The 23,567-nt window shown below is 44.0% G+C and overlaps 1 protein-coding gene across 1 annotated transcript in view; it reads left to right on the forward strand.

The window, feature by feature from the left end:
- Positions 1 to 4,996: 4,996 nt before the first annotated feature.
- Positions 4,997 to 23,567, forward strand: part of CYRIB (CYFIP related Rac1 interactor B) — a 153,381-nt gene continuing 134,810 nt past the window's right edge. The window contains exon 1 of the mRNA XM_040434361.1: positions 4,997 to 5,112. The gene's annotated coding sequence lies outside the window, so the exon portion shown is untranslated. The remainder of the gene's footprint in view (positions 5,113 to 23,567) is intronic.

Consider the following 23,567-nt stretch of genomic DNA (forward strand, 5'->3'; position numbering starts at 1 on the left):
CCACGATACCTAGCTTCATGTCCCAGTTTGTAGGGCGGCGCAGGACACCACTCTCGACGTCACACCGGTGCGACCAGGTGGTCGGTTGGATTGCAGCAGATAAAGCTTCCAGTCGGTTAAGCACCACCGTGTCTTCCACAAAGTCCAGTCTCAGTTGCCAAGAGTCTGGTCAACAGAATCCTCACCCTGATCCTCCTTACTCCCACCATGGAGAGTCTTGGCAAACAAGTGATCCCACACTCGGATTTTCAGAGGAGCTCTTTTCATCGCCATTCCTTGATTTGGGCCTCTCGCCAAGCCCACTTGACGAGGGACATGAGGAGATCTTGTGCACTTATTCTCAAACTCTTGAGCATCCACAGTCACAAGAAGATGACGGTGGGGAACAGCAATTAGTGTTTCACAAGGTGGATTATGATGATGAGGCACAGTTGCCAATAAGTCAACCACAATTAGTGTCTCAAGAGGTTGATGATGAGGATGAGACACAGTTGTCAATAACTGAGGTTGTTGTTAGGTCAACAAGTCAGGAGGATAACCAGAGTGAGGAAGAGGAGGAGGTGGACGATGAAGTCACTGACCCAACCTGGGAAGGTGGCAAGCCGAGCAAGGACAGCAGTACAGAGGGGGAGAGATCTGCAGCACCGCAACAGGCTGGAAGAGGCAGTGGGGTGGCAAAAGGGAGAAGGTGGGCCACGCCAAACAGGCCCGCAACTGTTCCCCGGAGCACCCCAGGGTAGGTGTTCCGAAGTCTGGCGCTTTTTTGAGGAAAGTGCGACGATAAAAGAATTTTCATTTGCAACCTGTGCCGTACCAAAATGAGCAGGGGCGTGAACACTAGCAACCTCACCACCACCAGCATGATCCGCCACATTGCATCAAAGCACCCTAATAGGTGGGCCGAACGCCTGGGTCCACAATCAGTGTCTGCGGGTCACACCACTACCTCATCTTCCCCTGTGTTACGTGCTGGCTAATCCCCTGTCCAAGACGCAGGCCCAGATGCCTCCCGCCCTGCACCTGGACCTTCGCAAGCACCATCAGCTAGCACATCTACTTCTGTGTCCCAGCGCAGTGGACAGTTGTCCATACCCCAGGCCTTTGAACGAAAGCGCAAATACCCAGCTACCCACCCACAGGCCAAAGCACTAAATGTGCACCATTCCAAATTGCTGGTCCTGGAAATGTTGCCATTTAGGTTTGTGGACACTGAGGTTTTCCGCAGCTTCATGGCGGTAGCCGTCCCGTGGTACTCTGTCCCCAGCCGCCAATATTTTTCATGGTGTGCAGTCCCAGCATTACACCAGTATGTGTCCTGTAACATCACCCGTGCCCTGACCAATGCAGTTATTGGGAAGGTCCACTTAATGACTGACACATGGACAAGTGCTTTTGGCCAAGGATGCTACATTTCCCTGACGGTACACTGGGTGAGCGTTGTTGAGGCTGGGAGCGAGTCCTACCCTGGGATGGCATAGGTGCTACCGACGCCAAGGATTGTGGGCCCTACTTCCATCAGGGTTTCCACCACCACCTACGTTAGTGGCTGCAACCCCCACTTCTCCTCCTCCACTTCCACCTCTGCATTATCTTGCAGCACCAGTCAGACATCAGTCAGTAGCTGGAAGCAGTGTAGCACTGCAGTGGGGAAGCGGCAACAGGCCGGCTTAAACTGATCTGCTTACTTAGGTGACAAACAGCACACCGCCGCAGAGCAATGGCAGTGGATAAGAGACCAGACTGAGCTGTGGCTCTCGCCACTCAACCTAGAACCAGGCATGGTTGTGTCTGATAATGGCCGTAACTTGGCGGCGGCTGTGAAGCTCGGCAAGCTCACACACATACCATGCCTAGCCCACGTGTTTAACCTAGTGGTTCAGCAGTTTCTCAAAACCTACCCCAATTTGCCTGAGCTACTGGTGAAGGTGCGCCGGATTGTGCCCATTTCCGAAAGTCATCTACAGCTGCTGCCGGTCTGGCAACGCTGTAGCAGTGCTTGCAATTGCCAGCTCACCGACTGTTGTGCGACTTGAGCACGCACTGGAACTCCACGTTCCACATGTTGGTCAGGCTTTGTGATCAGCAGAGGGCAGCAGTGGAATACCAGCTGCAACATGGTCGTCACCTTTCCAGTCAGCTTCCGCTCTTCACAAGCGAGGAGTGGGCATGGATGTCTGACCTCTGTGAGGTTTTACGCAACTTTGAGGAATCAACACAGATGGTGAGCGGCGATGACGCTATCATCAGCGTAACCATCCTACTTCTGTGTCTACTCAAACGCTCACTGCTCACAATGAAGGCGGACGCTTTGCATGTGGAAGAGGTGGAAACGGGGGAAGACATTACACAGGGTGATAGCCAGACCACCCTCAGTTCGTCTTCTCAGCGCGAATTGGATGATGAGGAGGAGGAGCAGGAGACGGTTGCCTCCGCTACAGAGGGTAGTACCTGCAGAGGTTTATTCCATCTGTTCAGTGTGGATAGGCCGAAGAGGATGAGGAGATTGAGAGTCATCCTCCTGATGAGGACAGTGAAGTCATGTCTGTTGGGACTCTGGCACACATGGCTGACTTTATGCTATGCTGCCTTTCCCGTGACCCTCGCGTTATACGCATTTTGGCCAACACCGATTACTGGTTGTTTACCCTTCTCGACCCCCGCTACAAAGAGAACTTCTCATTTCTCATTCCTATGGTGTAGAGGACTAGCAAAATGGTGAAATACCAGAAGGTCCTTGTGGAAAAATTGCTCCAAAAATTTCCAGCTGACAACGCTGGCTGCAGAGTACGTAGTTCCTTGGGCAACCGAGGAGGGGAGATGAGGATAACACTCAGCAGTTCCAACAGAGACAAGGCAACACTCTCCAAGGCCTGGGACAGTTTCATGACACCCGGCCAGCACCCTGACCCTGATGCGCGGCCTAGTGTCACAAGGAGGGAAAAGTTTTGGAAGATGGTGAAGTAGAACGTAGCAGACCGTGTCAGCGTCCTCAATGATCCCTCTGTGCCTTACAACTTTTGGGTGTCCAAGCTAGACACGTGGCATGAACTGGCGCTCTACGCCTTGGAGGTGCTGGCCTAGCATTTTGTCAGAGCGGGTATTTAGTGCTGCTGGGGGCATAATAGCTGATGAAGCGCATCCGCCTGTCAACTGAAAATGCCGACCAATTGACTCTTATAAAAATGAACAAGGCCTGGATTGCCCCTGACTTCTCTACTCCACCAGAGGAAAGCAGCTCAACATAAAGGCACTTTAAATGTGGCTTTTATGGTGTATTGAATACACTGTATTCCCATGCACCCCTTCCACCACAAACAAGGGTATATGATTCAATCTTCCTTTTCTCCTCCTCCATCATATCAACATGCTTATTAGGCTGCCCTCGCTCCTAATGTTTTAGAGGGTCAACAGCAGACCCTCACCCCTAATGTTTTAGATGGTCAGATCACCAGCAGGCCCTCGCCTATAATGTTTTAGATGGTCAGATCATCAGCAGACCCTCCCCCATAATGTTTTAGATGGTCAGAGCAGCAGACCCTCATCCCTAATGTTTTAGAGGGTCACCAGCAGGCCATCAATCATATTTTTTCAAGGGTGTGTATGATGCCCTCCTTTATGTGTAATAAAGGGTGTATTGGAGCGCCGGTTCCTTGTAATTTTTGGCAGCCCTTTCCCCCTAGTGCATAGGCTTTATGAGTGTAGGAGTCCCACTACCGTGAATGAGGACCTCTTTTATGTGATAAACAGGTTGTATCGGAGTGCCTCTCCCTTGTGATTTTTGGCAGCACTTGCACTTTATATACAAGTAAATATACAGGAAAGAATGTTTCCTAACGATGTTTCCTCTAAAATCGTTTTTATCTTCGGTTTTGTGTGTATTATTGTCAGTCTGTAAAATTGGCGTACTACTCGGACAACATCATTCCCAGCAGCGACCTGGGAGTCCGAGATGCATCCAGACATCCTCCCCCATGTTGGTTCTGAACCATTTTGGTGGTGTTTCCATCAATTTCTGACCTTTTCCTTCAGAGCAGGGGGTGCCTGGTTTAATGCTCGGGTTCTCCCATTGACTTCCATTGCTCTCTGGTGCTTTGTAGAGCACCCGAGCATCCCGATGTGTACTACTCGAGCACTATGGTGTTCGATCAACACTAGTTGGTATGAGCAAATAAGCTAGCTTTCCTTTACACCCAATTTGATAAATTTCCTGCAATGAATGTTGCAGCAGGGTGCTTGCTTGACCTTGGGTTTTAGGAATAGGGGATAACTTTAACCCCTTTCCGACATCTGCCGTACATGTACGGTGGATATCAGGTCTTTTAAGATGGCGCCCGCTTCACCCTCAGCTAATGTCCGCGATTGGTGGTTTTGCCGACCGTTGACATTTAACCCCTCAGATGCCGTTGTCAAATGTGTCCACGGCATATGAGAGTGCGCGCTCTTCCAGGTTAGGAGTGTTTCCCCCAGCCCTCATACGGATAAGTGAATGGCAAAATAAAAAAAGTTACGGCTCCGGGAAGGGAGGGAGCAAAAAACTAAACGTAAAGACGGAAAATCGCTTTGTCAGAAAAGGGTTAACACTTGGGACAAATCCCCTTAAATCTCTGCTTGTTTTGGGGTTGAGTCCGGCTCTTTCCATCATTCAGAGAGACGGTGAATGGGGCAGTGGTCACCCATGTACGCTACCACTCTGTTCACACAGGGGACTGGTCCCAGTGGTCGCGCTCCCCGTGATTGTACATTTATCACCTATCCTGTATTACATAAGAGGGTCTGGTCCACCCCTGGATTTGGGTCTGGGTCTGTATACACATTGCCTTCCTGCAGGTCTCCAGAGGGGGGTGCAGCCCACCTGCCCAGTGCATGCACCCCTGAGTGCTCACCCCCTGCAGCAGGCAGGCTGGGGAAGGTGAGCTTCCTCTTCCTCCACCATGTGTCTCTTCCTTTTATAGAGATATTTCTCAGTAGCTGCTGCTCAGCACATCTCAGCCTCTGACGCTCAGATTCACCAACCCGGAAGCTCCTGTTACAGCAGAAATCAGAAGGAGAAGGAGCAGCTGAGAGCAGCCAGCAGCCCCCTGTGCCCAGCCCTGAGGAGGGGGTCCAGCCCAGGTACATGAGCCCATGCATCCAGGGGGGGGGGGGGGAGGAGGTGGTGCCTGCAGGGTGATGGGGTGCACTGTGTGCATGGACACAGGGGGGTGATGGGCAGCTCCTGGGGTGGCACCTGCTGAGTATGGGATGTGAGTGCCATACATGTGTTCTGTGTGTCAGTCATGGTGCAGGAGATCTACCTGTATGCAAGGATCAGTATGTACAGTGTGAATGCACATTACATGTATAGACACACAGCTAAATAATATATACACACACACACAACTATATGTATGCATACCCGCTAAATGCATACATGCATATACATACACACAGCTATATACAAATGTACTGTGTGTTCTCTGCATGTGTGTCAGTCCGGGTGCAGGAGATCAGTATGTAATAATACATGCACACAGACACACAACTATATGCTAGCATACCTATACATGAAGCTAAATGCATACATCCATATACATACACATTATTAGAAATATGTACTTAGGTATATACAGCTCACAGCTACATACATATTACATGCACATGCAACTACATACACACATACATATGCACACCAAACTACATTGGATGTGCACACAGCTAAATACATACATATGTTAAATATAAATACCAACACACACACATATACATACTAGATATAGACACTCAGCTATAAACATACACACAGACCACAGTAGGTATACACATACATTTCATATACGCAGATACAGCTAACTAGATACACACATGTACACAGCTATGCACACGTACCTATACTCACAGCTAGATACAAAACTAGAAGTACACCCATAGCCAGACACAAACACGTACAGTACATATATGTGCTCACATCTTGATGAGCTAGAACTGCACACATACATAGTCATACACACAGCTACATACACAAACAGCTAGATACACACATATATTCATACACCATATGTTTATACATACAGACATACAAATCGATACAATTAGATACATACTGTATACTCATGCAGCCAAACACATGCAGGTAGATATATACAGACAGCTAAACACAGATACATCCATACATACTGTACATACACTCACACACAAGCAGGTAGATATATACAGACAGCTTGATGCAGGCATTTACTCACATACAGCTGAATACAAGTTCATTCATACACAATACATACACTATGATACACACACAATACATACACTATGATACACACACACACACACACACACCATACATACACTATGATACACACACCATACATACACTATGATACACACACCATACATACACTATGATACACACACAATACATACACTATGATACACACAATAGATACACTATGATACACACAATAGATACACTATGATGCACACACCATACATACACTATGATACACACACAATACATACTCTATGATACACACACACACTACATACACTATGATGCACACACCATACATACACTATGATACACACACAATACATACTCTATGATACACACACACACTACATACACTATGACACACACAATACATACACTATGATATACACACACACACACAATACATACTCTATGACACACACACACACACAATACATACTCTATGATACACACACACACACAATACACTATGATACACACAATACATACTCTATGACACACACACACAATACATACACTATGATACACACACACAATACATACTCTATGATACACACACACAATACATACTCTATGACACACACACACACAATACATACTCTATGATATACACACACACACACAATGCATACACTATGACACACACACACAATACATACACTATGATACACACACACACAATACATACTCTAGAATACACACACACACACAATACACTATGATACACACACAATGCATACACTATGATACACACACACACAATACATACTCTATGATATACACACACACACAATGCATACACTATGACACACACACACACAATACATACACTATGATACACACACACACAATACATACACTATGATACACACACACACACAATACATACTCTAGAATACACACACACACACAATACACTATGATACACACACAATGCATACACTATGATACACACACACACAATACATACTCTATGATATACACACACACACAATGCATACACTATGACACACACACACACAATACATACACTATGATACACACACACACAATACATACACTATGATACACACACACACACAATACATACTCTAGAATACACACACACACACAATACACTATGATACACACACAATGCATACACTATGATACACACACACACAATACATACTCTATGATATACACACACACACAATGCATACACTATGACACACACACACACAATACATACTCTATGATATACACACACACACACACAATGCATACACTATGACACACACACACACACAATACATACTCTATGATATACACACACACACACACAATGCATACACTATGACACACACACACACACACAATACATACTCTATGATATACACACACACACACAATGCATACACTATGACACACACACACACAATACACTATGATACACACACACACACACACAATACACTATGATACACACACACACACACACACACACACTACATGCACACAGGTTAGCTAAGCTTGAATGCCTCTCCCTGCTTGCCTGGCACAGTATGTGATGGTTCATTATAATCTGCCCTTAGTTTCCATGATATTCTTCATGTTTCATTCCTCCTCTTCGCCCTCAGTGTCTGGTTGTTGTCTGCGCCCCCTCTGGTGCCAGCCATGGAGGCTGTGTGATAATGTGAGGATTTTGGGATGTACCTGTGATACAGCAGGGCGGACGGTGAATACACAGGGATCTGTGTGTAATGTGTCTTGTATGTGTCAGGGGATAGATGTGATGTGTGATAATGGCATCTGTTCTGTATCCAGTGTGAACCCCTCCTGTGCTATGTGATGTGTGTAGCTTTCCACACCCAGCCTGTGATACAATGTTGCATTTATCATTCCTATTATTATTATTATTATATAGAGTATTATATTACTATGATTATTGCTGGTCTCTATATTTATTAGATCACCTGTAAATCTGCCCTTTGTTACGACGTCACACTCGGTGCCAAATTTCCCAGACCAATTTTTTTCTATCATTTGCAAAGTAAAAAAAAAGGGGGGCATTTCTTTACAGCCACATATAGGGCGACTTCTGAAAATGTCCCCATTGTAGCCCTGCCATAGAAAACCTGCGTCAGTGTCACATTCATCAGCATGAGAAGGAACACACGATGCCCCGATTGGCGCCTATGGTGTCGGTACCTTTGCCCCGGTCTGTATCTTTAGCCTGTGATACATTGTTGCAGTTACTGTTATTACTACGTTTGTGTATCTGGGCACACACGATGCAACATTGACCTCGGTGACATTGAACATGATGATTGTTTCCTGCTGGAAGTGGCACAGTAGCTAATTGGCAAATAATCACTCAATTGTCGTTTGTCATTATCATCAGTTGTCAAGTGTCCTGATTATTAACTGTTCAGCTGCTGGCTTGGCTTTCTCCTCTCTGAAGTTGTATTCCAGGACTGTAATGTGCTTTACATTAGGGTGTGCACAGCGGAGGACATAACTCCTGGTGTGCCCAGGGGGAAAAAATTCTGTTACACGACCATGTAAAAGACCTGGTTGCTTGCATTGGCCTCTCCATTCTGCCTATTAGAGAGGATCCCAAGCAACGGACCCCACTCTGTGGCAGCCATATTAACTAATTGGGAAAAGCGTGGTCCTGATGGAAATGCCCCTTTAAAGGGCATCTGTCAGCAGTTTTGTCCCTATGACACTGGCTGACCTGTTACATGTGCGCTTGGCAGCTGAAGACGTCTGTGTTGGTCCCATGTTCATATGTGCCCGCATTGCTGAGAAAAATGATGTTCTATTATATGCAAATGAGCCTCTAGGAGCAACGGGGGCGTTACCATTACACCTAGAGGCTCTGCTCTCTCTGCCACTGCCGCACCCCCTGCACTTTGATTGACAGGACCCGGCAGTGTAAACTTCATCACACCTGGTCCTGTCAATCAAAGTGCAGGGGGCGCGGCAGTTGCAGAGAGAGCAGAGCCTCTAGGTGTAATGGTAACGCCCCCGTTGCTCCTAGAGGCTCATTTGCATATATTAAAACATCATATTTCTCAGCAATGTGGGCACATAGGAACATGGGACCAACACAGATGTCTTCATCTGCCAAGTGCACATGGAACAGGTCAGCCAGTGTCATAGGTACAAAACTGCTGACAGATGCCCTTTAATGCAGTATAGTATACACTGAGAAACATTTGTGATGTGTTTCATATTTCACTTGGATGGAACCAATGAATCGGGAGCTCACATTGCAAATCTAGAGAGGTCGAAACGATTTTCTTGTCTCTGTTGGTTGCTACAGACACAGTGATTTTTGGGGACCACTAATGGTTGGGTGATTTACCTTCATGGGTGCATTCATGCGGCTACGTCCGTTTTGCCGAACCGCAAAACATGGACACTACCCATGTGTACCCTTGCATGGTGATGTGGACCCATTGACTTCAGTGGGTCCGAGATCTTGCAAGATGCAACCAGAGATGGGACATGAAGCACGCGGAAGCCCTTCAGCAAAATGGACCTGTCCGTGGGACTACAGCCTTATCTGGAGCCACCGTCAGATGCAGGACTTGAAGCCCCCTGGGTCCTGGGTCCCCACCTCCCATGTGCCATTGGTAATACAGGTATCTTCTTGTGTGGCAGATGTCCCTTTGAGCCCCTCGAGCACCTGTGCCTAGGTGTCACTGCCCATTATTACCACTCCCCTGCCAGCACTGATCTCTTGATACCTTGATTGCAAGGTAGAAACATAAGGAGAGGGGGAGACCAGAGCAGTTATCTGGGAACTGGGAACCCCCCTAACCCATGAGTCAGGGCATGGATGGGGTCCCAGGTCTTGAATCCTTACTCATGGTATTTGCAGACTATCCAGTCCATTGAAACAATAGGTGAAATCTCACGTTAGGAAGCCATTTTTTCTGCTCTATGCAACTGTATTTTTTAACATAGAAGGGAAAATGTCTTTGATATGGAAATATTTGTAGCCGGAGGCATTGCTTGAAGCTCCTGAACCCCAATGCAAAATCATTACCACAGCCCCCACCCAAACTGTGACGTACCAGTATGTGCAGTGTGTGATATGTATAAAGAGAGCTATCGCTATATTCTGTTGTGAGCCATCATGGTCTCTGTACAGTGATAAAATGGCACTTTTGAATCAAAATGTTGCCACCACACCTCTGCACTGCGCCTTTATGATAGTTTTGCTCGCTTTGGTTGTGCTCCTAAATGTAATGCCCATGTACAACTTTGCACATTGCACATTTAATAGCTACACGACTGTTTGCAGCTTACAGTATGGTGTCTATTATTTTAGAATGCTAAAGGGGTTAATGGTAACACCCCTGGTGGCCAAGGGCAGATAAGAGGATGACTGAGACATCCTATGTGTCTTAGGGCAATGATTTTAATGGTTGGGTTAAATATCTTGTGGTTTAAGAAAGTAAAGTGTTTAATGGTAGCTTCCTTGTTGGCCCAGTGAAGGGAGGGTTAAATACCTAGTGGTTAATGTTAACATTCCTAGTGGTCTGGGGCAGTGAAAATGTAGATGGCGGCATCCTTGACAGCCTACAGTGGAAATGGTGTATGGAGGTACCATTGGTGGTCTAGGGCAGTGAAAATGTAGATGGCGGCATCCTTGACAGTCTAGAGTAGAAATGGTGTATGGAGGTATCATTGGTGGTCTAGGGCAGTGAAAATGTAGATGGCGGCATCCTTGACAGTCTACAGTGGAAATGGTGTATGGAGGTATCATTGGTGGTCTAGGGCAGTGAAAATGTAGATGGTGGCATCCTTGACAGTCTAGAGTAGAAATGGTGTATGGAGGTATCATTGGTGGTCTAGGGCAGTGAAAATGTAGATGGCGGCATCCTTGACAGTCTACAGTGGAAATGGTGTATGGAGGTATCATTGGTGGTCTAGGGCAGTGAAAATGTAGATGGCGGCATCCTTGACAGCTTAGAGTGGAAATGGTGTATGAAGGTACCATTGGTGGTCTAGGGCAGTGAAAATGTAGATGGCGGCATCCTTGACAGTCTACAGTGAAAGTGGTGTATGGAGGTATCATTGGTGGTCTAGGGCAGTGAAAATGTAGATGGTGGCATCCTTGACAGTCTAGAGTAGAAATGGTGTATGGAGGTATCATTGGTGGTCTAGGGCAGTGAAAATGTAGATGGCGGCATCCTTGACAGTCTAGAGTAGAAATGGTGTATGGAGGTACCATTGGTGGTCTAGGGCAGTGAAAATGTAGATGGTGGCATCCTTGACAGTCTAGAGTAGAAATGGTGTATGGAGGTACCATTGGTGGTCTAGGGCAATGAAAATGTAGATGGCGGCATCCTTGACAGTCTAGAGTAGAAATGGTGTATGGAGGTATCATTGGTGGTCTAGGGCAGTGAAAATGTAGATGGTGGCATCCTTGACAGTCTAGAGTAGAAATGGTGTATGGAGGTACCATTGGTGGTCTAGGGCAGTGAAAATGTAGATGGTGGCATCCTTGACAGTCTAGAGTAGAAATAGTGTATGGATGTATCACGGGTGGTCTAGGGCAATGAAAATGTAGATGGCGGCATCCTTGACAGTCTAGAGTAGAAATAGTGTATGGATGTATCACGGGTGGTCTAGGGCAGTGAAAATGTGGATGGTGTCATCTCTGATAGTCTAGGACAGTGAAAATGTAGATGCGCATCCTTGTAGTCTACAGTACAACAGGTATGAATAGCAATGTACATGGTGGTTACAGTTGGTTTAGAAAGATAATCCCTGGTGGCATGGAGGTTAAAGAGCATCTGCCAGCACGATTAACCCTATTAAATCAGGCATACTGACTGTTATGGTTGACCATGTTCAGTTAAATGAACCTTATCTTGTTGAAATTCGTGGCCCCATTTTTTTTTTAAATCTGCAGTTTATTTTATATGCCGATGAGGGTCTCACCGCACCGAGGAGCCTACCTGGCAGCTCGGAGCACTGCTTCACCACAGTATTTCCCGCTTAACCACTCTCCCTTCCCCTTGAGTGACAGGGCCCGGCATCCTCACTCTCTCCCCACCTGGCATTGTCATACTGCGCAAGCGCTGACGAATGATCACTCAGCGCTTGCGCAGTATATCTCACTACTGGCATGCAACAATGACATTAGGATCTCATTATCAGAGAAAGCTGACCGAGATGTAGTACAATGGAAAGTTCCCCAAGTGTAATAGGGTTGATCATGCTGGCTGATGCTCATTAAATACCTGGTGACTAGTGGTTACTTACTTCGCCGCCGATGTGTTGCTGTGACAGGAATCTGAATGGCCAGTTTAGATTAGGAAGATGACATTGAGCTTCCTGTTGCTGTGCAAATCAGTACATGGCAGAATGCAGATGCGTCCCTATACACTGCTGCACAATGCTCACGCGTTTCAGGCCCATATAATACACAAACGTTTGTTGGAACCATTCATTTCAATGGTTCTGCAAAAAAAACGGAATGTACTCCGTATGCATTCCGTTTCCGTATTTCCGTTTTTCCGTTCCGTTGAAAGATAGAACATGTCCTATTATTGCCCGCAAATCACGTTCCGTGGCTCCATTCAAGTCAATGGGTCCGCAAAAAAAACTGAACACATACGGAATGTACTCCGAATGTCTTCCGTATCCATTCCGTTTTTGCAGAACCATCTATTGAAAATGTTATGCCCAGCCCAATTTTTTCTATGTAATTACTGTATATGCCATACGGAAAAACGGAACCGGAAACACTACTGATAAAAAAAAAAATGGAAAAACGGATCCGTGAAAAACGGCACACAAAACACTTAAAAAGACATACGGTCATGTGAATGAGCCCTTTTTGGGAAATTTAGGGGAGGGGGGCGTCCTCTGTTGGTCATCTCTTGGCCAGAGTTGAGAGCGGTTACCTGGAGGTCCCATTGTTTCTTGAAATACACCGACAACCCATTATTTTGAATGGGCAAGGTGTAATACCTAATTTCTCCTGTGGCGGTGCTGCGTAGAAAGTAACTACTTATTGGCATGAGGGTGGTCCCATAACACAGATACAATGTAATTAGCTTATTGTTAAGGGAGAACTCCTTTAACAGTTTCATATCACAGAGGCTGAATAATCACGAGAATGCCGGTTCTGATGGGACTCAATTTTATTTTTTCTGATTGTAGACTTTTTAAAAAAAATAAAAATTTTCATACATGAAGATGACTCTTTCACTTTTATCGGAGAGCGTTGTGGGCATGCTGTGTGACCTGTTCAAAGGTCACTGTGCAAGGAGAGTGTCCATCACCTATTGTGAATGGTGGATGATGTGTTACCTATATATAGGCATTACCTGTCATCACCCTGCCTATGATTATAATGAGATGACTGCTGAGAGGTTATCTCTACAGAATAGGAAGTGTCAGCCTGTTGTAAGGCTCAGAACTCAAAAATTAAAAATAAAAATCACAAAACTATGGTTAATATAAAAAAAGATTAAAACTATTTTCTGTTATTTCTTGACACATCCCCTTTAAGGGAGTGGCGGCAAATACTCCTGGAGGTTGGCAACATGTTGGAAAAACTATATGCCAGATCTAGTTAGGGCTGCCCATGGGTTATGTTTGAGTATGGTTGGGTTTAGAAACAGTCAGCAAGTTTCTTTTTAGGCCTAGTTCACACGAACGTGTGTGATCCGTGGCCGTATTGCGGCCCGCAAGTTGCGGGCCGCAATACACGGCCACAGTTCCGTGTGCATTCCGCATCACGGATGCGGACCCATTCACTTCAATGGGTCCGCAAATCTGGAATTGCGGAATGGCCGCACGGAACGGGACCCCTCAGAAGCACTACAGAGTGCTTCCGTGGGGTTGCATTCCGTACTTCCGTTCCGCAAAAAGATAGAACATGTCCTATCTTTTTGCGGAACGGGCGGATCGCCTACGGCCGGCGATCGTGCATTGTGGCCCGCAATTTGGGGGCCGCAGCACGGGCACGGGTCACAGTTCATGTGAACTCGGCCTTAGAGACATTAATTATGCTGCAGTTTAGGGCACCTTCACACTTGCGTTAAACTTTTCCGGCATTGAGTTCCGTCCTAGGGGCTCTATACCGGAAAAAATACTGATCAGTTTTATCCTAATGCATTCTGAATGGAGAGCAATCCGTTTCAGGATGTCTTCAGTTTAGTCACTGTACGGTTTTTGGACGGAGAAAATACCCAAGCATGCTGCGGTATTTACTCTGTCCCAAATTCCGGAACACCGGAAACCAGCATTCTTTTTCATTGAAATGCATTAATGCCGGATCCGGCCCCAAGTGTTCCGGAAAAACGGAATGCGCAGACCTTTAAAAATGTGAAAAAGATAAATACCGGATCCTTTTTTCCGGATGATAACTGGAGAGAGGGATCCGTTCTTGCAATGCATTTGTGTGACGGATCCGTATCCGGATCCGTCTACAAATGGTATCCGTTTGCATACAGATTGCCGGATCTGGCGATGGAACTGCCTGCCGGAATCCAACAACGCAAGTGTGAAAGTACCCTAGGCTGAGCTGTGATAATGCAGACAGCAGTTAGTTTTCCCTACATCATATTACTGTAAAGCTCTGAGTGTAAAGACAATGCTTCCCAAAATGAAGTTCTCCACAAGATGCTGTGAAGCAGCAAGAAATGCTGGGAGGTTTCAGCTCTGAAGCCTGAAAAATTGTGAATTCAGCTATTGAGTATAGCACAGGCGGTCACTCAGGATCAGTTCAGGGCAAGTAGTGTAATATATTATTATATATGCAGCAGCAGAATAGTGAATGCAGATCTGGAGTATAATACAGGATGTTACTCTCCCGAACACTTGTGGGTAGAGTTGGAGAAAAAGCTGTATTCATACCCAAGTGAGTCGACCAGTACGCACCAACATTGGGGACGTGTAGAAAAGACCTAGGAACAGATTTCGGTTGAGACATGATTAAATCTTATCGAGAGCATGTCCAGAAGGATTCAGGCAGTGCTGAAAGCCAAAGGTGGAGTCCTAAAAATTTAGAATTTTGGGAGCAAAACAGTAACAATGCAGTTACATGAGAAGAATCTGTAGAACTAATCCTATGCTAAATAGTTGTCCAACTTATGTATGAGATAGCCAAATGATGTCTGTAAAATGATGGGAGTCTCACGTTCCAGGTTGTAGTGGAGGGTGAGATATGGAGCCTGAAAGTCAAAAGTGCAAAACATTGTTACTCTTTTGCTCATCAGTGTACACAGTGACTTCACCAGCAGAGAATTGAGTGCAGCTCTGGAGTATAATACAGGTTGTAACTCAGGATCAGTACAGGATAAGTAATGTATGTACACAGTGACTCCACCAGCAGAATAGTGAGTGCAGCTCTGGAGTATAATACAGGTTATAACTCAGGATCAGTACAGGATAAGTAATGTAATGTATGTACACAGTGACTCCACCAGCAGAATAGTGAGTGCAGCTCTGGAGTATAATACAGGATGTAACTCAGGATCAGTACAGGATAAGTAATGTAATGTATGTACACAGTGACTCCACCAGCAGAATAGTGAGTGCAGCTCTGGAGTATAATACAGGATGTAACTCAGGATCAGTACAGGATAAGTAATGTAATGTATGTACACAGTGACTGCACCAGCAGAATAGTGAGTACAGCTCTGCAGTATAATACAGGATGTAACTCAGGATCAGTACAGGATAAGTAATGTAATGTATGTACACAGTGACTGCACCAGCAGAATAGTGAGTGCAGCTCTGGAGTATAATACAGGATATAACTCAGGATCAGTACAGGATAAGTAATGTAATGTATGTACACAGTGACTGCACCAGCAGAATAGTGAGTGCAGCTCTGGAGTATAATACAGGATGTAACTCAGGATCAGTACAGGATAAGTAATGTAATGTATGTACACAGTGACTGCACCAGCAGAATAGTGAGTGCAGCTCTGGAGTATAATACAGGATATAACTCAGGATCAGTACAGGATAAGTAATGTAATGTATGTACACAGTGACTGCACCAGCAGAATAGTGAGTGCAGCTCTGGAGTATAATACAGGATGTAACTCAGGATCAGTACAGGATAAGTAATGTAATGTATGTACACAGTGACTGCACCAGCAGAATAGTGAATGCAGCTCTGGAGTATAATACAGGATGTAACTCAGGATCAGTACAGGATAAGTAATGTAATGTATGTACACAGTGACTGCACCAGCAGAGAAGTGAGTGCAGCTCTGGAGTATAATACAGGATATAACTCAGGATCAGTACAGGATAAGTAATGTAATGTATGTACACAGTGACTCCACCAGCAGAATAGTGAGTGCAGCTCTGGAGTATAATACAGGATGTAACTCAGGATCAGTACAGGATAAGTAATGTAATGTATGTACACAGTGACTCCACCAGCAGAATAGTGAGTGCAGCTCTGGAGTATAATACAGGATGTAACTCAGGATCAGTACAGGATAAGTAATGTAATGTATGTACATAGTGACTGCACCAGCAGAATAGTGAGTGCAGCTCTGGAGTATAATACAGGATATAACTCAGAATCAGTACAGGATAAGTAATGTAATGTATGTACACAGTGACTGCACCAGCAGAATGGTGAGTGCAGCTCTGGAGTATAATACAGGATGTAACTCAGAATCAGTACAGGACAAGTAATGTAATGTATGTAGACGGTGACTGCACCAGCAGAATAGTGAGTGCAGCTCTGGCGTATAGTAGAGGATATAACTCAGGATAAATCAGCAGAGAATAAATAATGTATTTGTCAAATAACTGTTGCAAGCAGCATTTTCCTGTCCGCGATATGGTGCGGAGCAAGACGGATCCGTCCCGACACAATGTAAGTCAACGGGGACGGATCAGTTTTCTCTGACACAATAGAAAACAGATCCACCCCCCATTGACTTTCAATGGTGTTCATGACTGATCCATCATGGCTATAGAAGACATAATACAACCGGATCCGTTCATGACGGATGCATGCGGTTGTATTATTGTAACGGAAGCGCTTTTGCAGATCCATGACGGAACTTAAAAAAACGCTAATGTAAAATTAGCCTTATTTGCATCAGAGTGCCATATCCTCTGCAGGGGGTAAAGGGTTAATCAGTCATTCTTCCTCATTAGCTGAGGTGTGTGAACTTCCTCTATACATTGTGAGATGTGAGACTAGAGCAGTGTTGACTTGCACACATCGGAGGTGTAGGTAGTCGCTGTTGGGCAGGATGTGTTGTGCAAGTGCGCCCAGAATGACTGGTCAGTTCCTGCTTGTCCTACCCATGCACGGTATACCAGACATTATACACTGCTAGGTGTTGTAATAGCTCTGCTGGGATACAAGTATGCTATGTCAGTGGGAGGTCATAGATTAGGAAATGTACTGACCCTAATGCAGCAATAAGACTGGAAAGAGGAAATCATTTCCAAATATAGTATTATACTGTTCAGACCAAAACTATCTGTCTGTCTGGACATAAAGTAAAATGATAAAATTCTGGGTCCCCTCAGCCTCCACTAGAGGGAGCTCACTGCATATCATTTTATATTGACCTGAATATTGACCTGTTTTGCAGTACACTTCAGTGCTCCCTCTAGTGGTGGTTCCAGAAAGCATGTTACTGTTTAAAGGGATCGCGTCATCAGCTTTTATGGTATCTAACTGACTGGTTGCATGGAACCATGATTGGATAGAACAGTTTAAGGCCGGTATGTGATGTATGCAAATGCAGTACCCGGAGTCGTATGCATAAGCCTGGCAGAGTCAGAAGGACAAATACTCCTCGCTGGGTGGCATCCCGCTTGCCTTGAATTTGGGGTCAACCCAACTATCCTACCGTCTCATCCAAAAATTTGATGACAGGTTTCCTTTTAATTAAAGTCAATGCAGGAAATTTAGAGCTCTGTGTCAGCAAAACGGAGCTTTGATCAATATGTAGATATATTAAGACATTACTCAGCACTAAACTGTGGGCCTAAAACAGCATGATAATAAATGCTTAACCCTGGTCCGGGCAGTTGGCATATATCTCTGCAGAGATCGCAGCTTCATGCTAACCGTGCAGCTGTGGGAGCGGGGAGCCCGCGGTCAGTGACAGCAGGGTGCCCCATAGAGAGGGCAGGGACAGTTTCCCCCATCAATACACAGTGCTGAGCGAGTGCAGTGCATAGAGATCAGGAGGCGGCAGTTCCGCTTCCTGCAGCGGTCCCAGTGGTCATGTGACCACAGGGGGCCGGGGAGTAGCAGTTCCGCTTTCTGCAGCGGTCCCAGTGGTCATGTGACCACAGGGGGCCGGGAGTTTGCAGCGCTGGCTAGGTTGTACAACTTCTCTGAGGGCTGTATTCCCCCTGTAACTGGGGCTAATTTGTCAGCTCCAGTTACAGGAGAAATCAGTAGTAAATGTGAAAAAAAACCTTATGGGGGCACAAAGTGCAAAATAAAACAAAAATAAATAAAAATAAAGATAAAATAAAATATAAGAAAAATGCTACTACATGCCGCAGTGCCGGTTCTAGCCCCGCCCCCAGGCTCAATAACCCATGTATACTAAATATGAAATCGACCATTATGGAAAGGGGATACAATAAATAAAAAAATAATGTTTAGTTGCATGTTATATTATTAAAAATAACTCTCGCCGGAGCACTGCACCCTTTCACTGTTTACCAAGCTTTGTACTTGTGGCCAGGCACTGAGCCTCAGTCATGTTGAGAGCTGATCCCCCACCTATCTGATATTGATGGCCTGCGCTAAGGATAGACTACCAAGTTTGTAGTCCTGGAAAACTCTTTTTTAAAGGGAACCTGTCACCAGTTTTATGGTGTCCTAACTAAGGGCAACATAAATAAGTGACTGATTCTCTTAGCACAATGCTGGGTCACTTTCTTTAATTGACCCGGTCAATCTGCCAACATCTTGTATTGAAAAGCTCCAGCTGATAACGATGAGTCATAAATATTCATGAGCTCCTGACTCTCCCCGCCCACCTGCTGCTGAATGACAGTTTTTTTTCCATATGAATCAGCAGCAGGTGGGCAGGGAAGTGGCTATAACTCTGAATTAAATATACACTGGACTCAATGACATCACGCTGGACTCAAATCAGCTCATTAGCATGCGGCATGTGGCATCTTTGTGTGTATATTATGAGGTAACCATCTGTCACGCCAGTAAGTGAATACATCTAAGGTACTTTTTAGTAGTTAATGATTGTATATAATTAGTTAGATTATAATCAAATATCCACATGACAGGTTCCCTTTAAAGCAAAATGCTGCCGATCACCAGACAAATCATTTGACACGTGATCACATCTTTTATGTGTCACCGAAAATCCCCCTTTTTCGACAGAAGATTGCCCTGTGTAAACGGGGGATGCGCTGCCAACCTCGTGCAAAGTAAGTGGATATTAATAGGAATCGTTTGTTTCCCATGTCACTTTACATTAGGCTGTGTGAAAAGCCCTTTAAGACCCCATTATTGGTCTGACATCTGCTGGTATAGATATTATTTCTGCCAGGAGAGCGATGATATAGTAGGTGAGTTCATAAAATGATTAACTGCAGTTATAAAACTCCTCTTCCTCACACTGTCTATACGATCTGTGAGTGTTGTATGCAGAATCTTCAGTGTATTTGTATGAGATGCAGCTTCACGCTGCTCTCGCCTTATTCACACTATGACTATGACTATGTGGGTACTGTGTGAGAACCTGGAGAACATTTCTGTCAGATGTAGTTTCACACTGCCTCTCTATACTATATGTGACTGCTGTGTTCTTTATCTCCATTGTATTTTTACATGTAGCTTCATATTGCTCCCCCCAGAGTGATGTTGCCTATCTCTCTACTATCGGTGTGTGATGTGTGCAGAATCTCCAGGGTATCTCTATGAGATGTACCTTCACATTGCTCTCCCCAGACTGACGTTGCCTGTCTCTACTATCTGTGTGTTATGTGTGCAGAATCTCTAGTGTATCTCTATCAGATGTACCTTCACATTGCTCTACTGCAGAGGGGGCACAAAGCGCACAGCGTCATAGCAACCAATGACGCTGTGCGCTCCTGCACTAGGCAGGATGCCATTCCGGTATCTCACGGACCGCGTTCTACGGACGTGTGAATGAAGCCTGAGATGTACCTTCACATTGCTCTCTCCAAACTGACGCTGCCTGCATCTACTATCTGTGTGTGATGTGTGCAGAATCTCTAGTGCAGGCATGGCCAACCTGCAGCTTTCCAGCTGTTGTAAAACTACAACTCCCACCATGCCCTGCTGCAGGCTGATAGCTTTAGGCAGTCTAAGCATGGTGGGAGTTGTAGTTTTGCAACAGCTGGAGAGCCTCAGGTTGGCCATACCTGCTCTAGTGTATGTCTATGAGATGTACCTTCACATTGCTCTCCCCAGATTGACGCTGCCTGCATCTACTATCTGTGTGTGATGTGTGCAGAATCTCCAGTGTATCTCTGTGAGATGTAGCTTCACATTGCTCTCCCCAGACTGACGCTGCCTGCATCTACTATCTGTGTGTGATGTGTGCAGAATCTCCAGTGTATCTCTATAAGATGTAGCTTTACATTGCTCTCCCCAGACTGACGCTGCCTGCATCTACTATCTGTGTGTGATGTGTGCATAATCTCTAGTGTATCTCTGTGAGATGTAGCTTCACATTGCTCCCCCCAGACTTACGCTGCCTGCATCTACTATCTGTGTGTGATGTGTGCAGAATCTCCAGTGTATCTCTGAGATGTAGATTTACATTGCAATCCTCCGACTCGCACTGCTTGTCAATGCTATTTGTCAGTACTGTGTGAGGCATCTCTTGGGTATTTCTATGAGATGCAGCTTCAGTCTGTCTTCCCTGCCTCAAGCTGGTAAGAACTCATGGGGAAACTTATCATAAGCAGAAATCGGGGAGACAGGTTGAAGCTGCATGACATAGGGAATAGACTTAGAATATGTAGGGTGACTAAGGAGGGGTGGGCAGCAGTTTTATTTCACTGAATTATCGCTGATAGCCTAAGTGTGATGAAACACCACCCCTTTCAAACTAGAGGCATGATGGAAAATATATAGTCTGCATTAGGGGAACCATATCTGAAGGGAAGAAGGGATCAAGATTCTTGTTATTTTGGCTCAGGTCAAATGTGTTCACCCCAACATATTGTGGGGTCTCATATGTCATCTTTGACTGCAACAAAGACCACCTCTGTCAATATGCCGAGAATTGAAGTAGCAATTGCTTTTGTGGACATTTGAATATGAACAGATTTCAGAGATGAGGACGAACTGAACTCTATGGAAAGTTCTTTGACAGCTTCTCCAAAATGTGATATCAGGTTAGTGTGGAGCCAGGGGGAACAACAGAAGAGGAAGTTACAGCCGGTCACTTCCCCTTTCACATGTCAGTAAATGACAATTCTACCTGAAACCTGCAAACATATGATTTATACTTCTGTTATACAGTAATAGTCTGGTGTTAACATAGGGAATGGGAACTGGCAAGTGACCTGGCATGTCTGATTAACTGATAACTCCTCCTGAATGGACTGATTTCTGTAAACCAGTTTTATAGTAGTTATATTCTTGTATATAGGAGCAGTATTATAGTAGTTATATTCTTGTACATAGGAGCAGTATTATAGTAGTTATATTCTTGTACATAGGGGGCAGTATTATAGTAGTCATATTCTTGTACATAGAAGCAGTATTATAGTAGTTATATTCCTGTACATAGGAGGCAGTATTATAGTAGTTATATTCTTGTACATAGGAGCAGTATTATAGTAGTTATATTCTTGTACATAGGAGCAGTATTATAGTAGTTATATTCTTGTACATAGGAGGTAGTATTATAGTAGTGATATTCTTGTACATAGGAGGCAGTATTATAGTAGTTATATTCTTGTACATAGGAGCAGTATTATAGTAGTTATATTCTTGTACATAGGAGCAGTATTATAGTAGTTATATTCTTGTACATAGGGGGCAGTATTATAGTAGTCATATTCTTGTACATAGAAGCAGTATTATAGTAGTTATATTCTTGTACATAGGAGCAGTATTATAGTAGTTATATTCTTGTACATAGGAGGCAGTATTATAGTAGTCATATTCTTGTACATAGGAGCAGTATTATAGTAGTTATATTCTTGTACATAGGAGCAGTATTATAGTAGTTATATTCTTGTACATAGGAGCAGTATTATAGTAGTTATATTCTTGTACATAGGAGGCAGTATTATAGTAGTTATATTCTTGTACATAGGAGCAGTATTATAGTAGTTATATTCTTGTACATAGAAGGCAGTATTATAGTAGTTATATTCTTGTACATAGGAGGCAGTATTATAGTAGTTATATTCTTGTACATAGGAACAGTATTATAGTAGTTATATTCTTGTACATAGGAGCAGTATTATAGTAGTTATATTCTTGTACATAGGCAGTATTATAGTAGTTATATTCTTGTACATAGGAGCAGTATTATAGTAGTTATATTCTTGTACATAGGAACAGTTTTATAGTATTTATATTCTTGTACATAGGAGCAGTATTATAGTAGTTATATTCTTGTACATAGGAGCAGTATTATAGTAGTTATATTCCTGTACATAGGAGGCAGTATTATAGTAGTTATATTCTTGTAAATAGGAACAGTATTATAGTAGTTATATTTTTGTACATAGGAGCAGTATTACAGTAATTATATTCTTGTACATAGAAGGCAGTATTATACTAGTTATATTCTTAAACATAGGAGGCAGTATTATAGTAGTTATATTCTTGTACATAGGAGGCAGTATTGTTGTAGTTATATTCTTGTACATAAGAGCAGTATTATAGTAGTTATATTCTTGTACATAAGAGCAGTATTATAGCAGTTATATTCTTGTACATAAGAGCAGTATTATAGTAGTTATAGTCTTGTACATAAGAGCAGTATTATAGTAGTTATATTCTTGTACATAGGAGCAGTATTATAGTAGTTAAATTCTTGTACATAGAAGGCAGTATTATAGTAGTTATATTCTTGTACATAGGAGGCATTATTATAGTAGTTATATTCTTGTACATAGGAGCAGTATTATAGTAGTTATATTCTTGTACATAAGAGCAGTATTATAGCAGTTATATTCTTGTACATAAGAGCAGTATTATAGTAGTTATAGTCTTGTACATAAGAGCAGTATTATAGTAGTTATATTCTTGTACATAGGAGCAGTATTATAGTAGTTATATTCTTGTACATAGGAGGCAGTATTATAGTAGTTATATTCTTGTACATAGGAGCAGTATTATAGTAGT

This window comes from Bufo bufo, chromosome 5 (genome assembly GCF_905171765.1).
Source record: "Bufo bufo chromosome 5, aBufBuf1.1, whole genome shotgun sequence".
Lineage (NCBI taxonomy): Eukaryota > Metazoa > Chordata > Amphibia > Anura > Bufonidae > Bufo > Bufo bufo.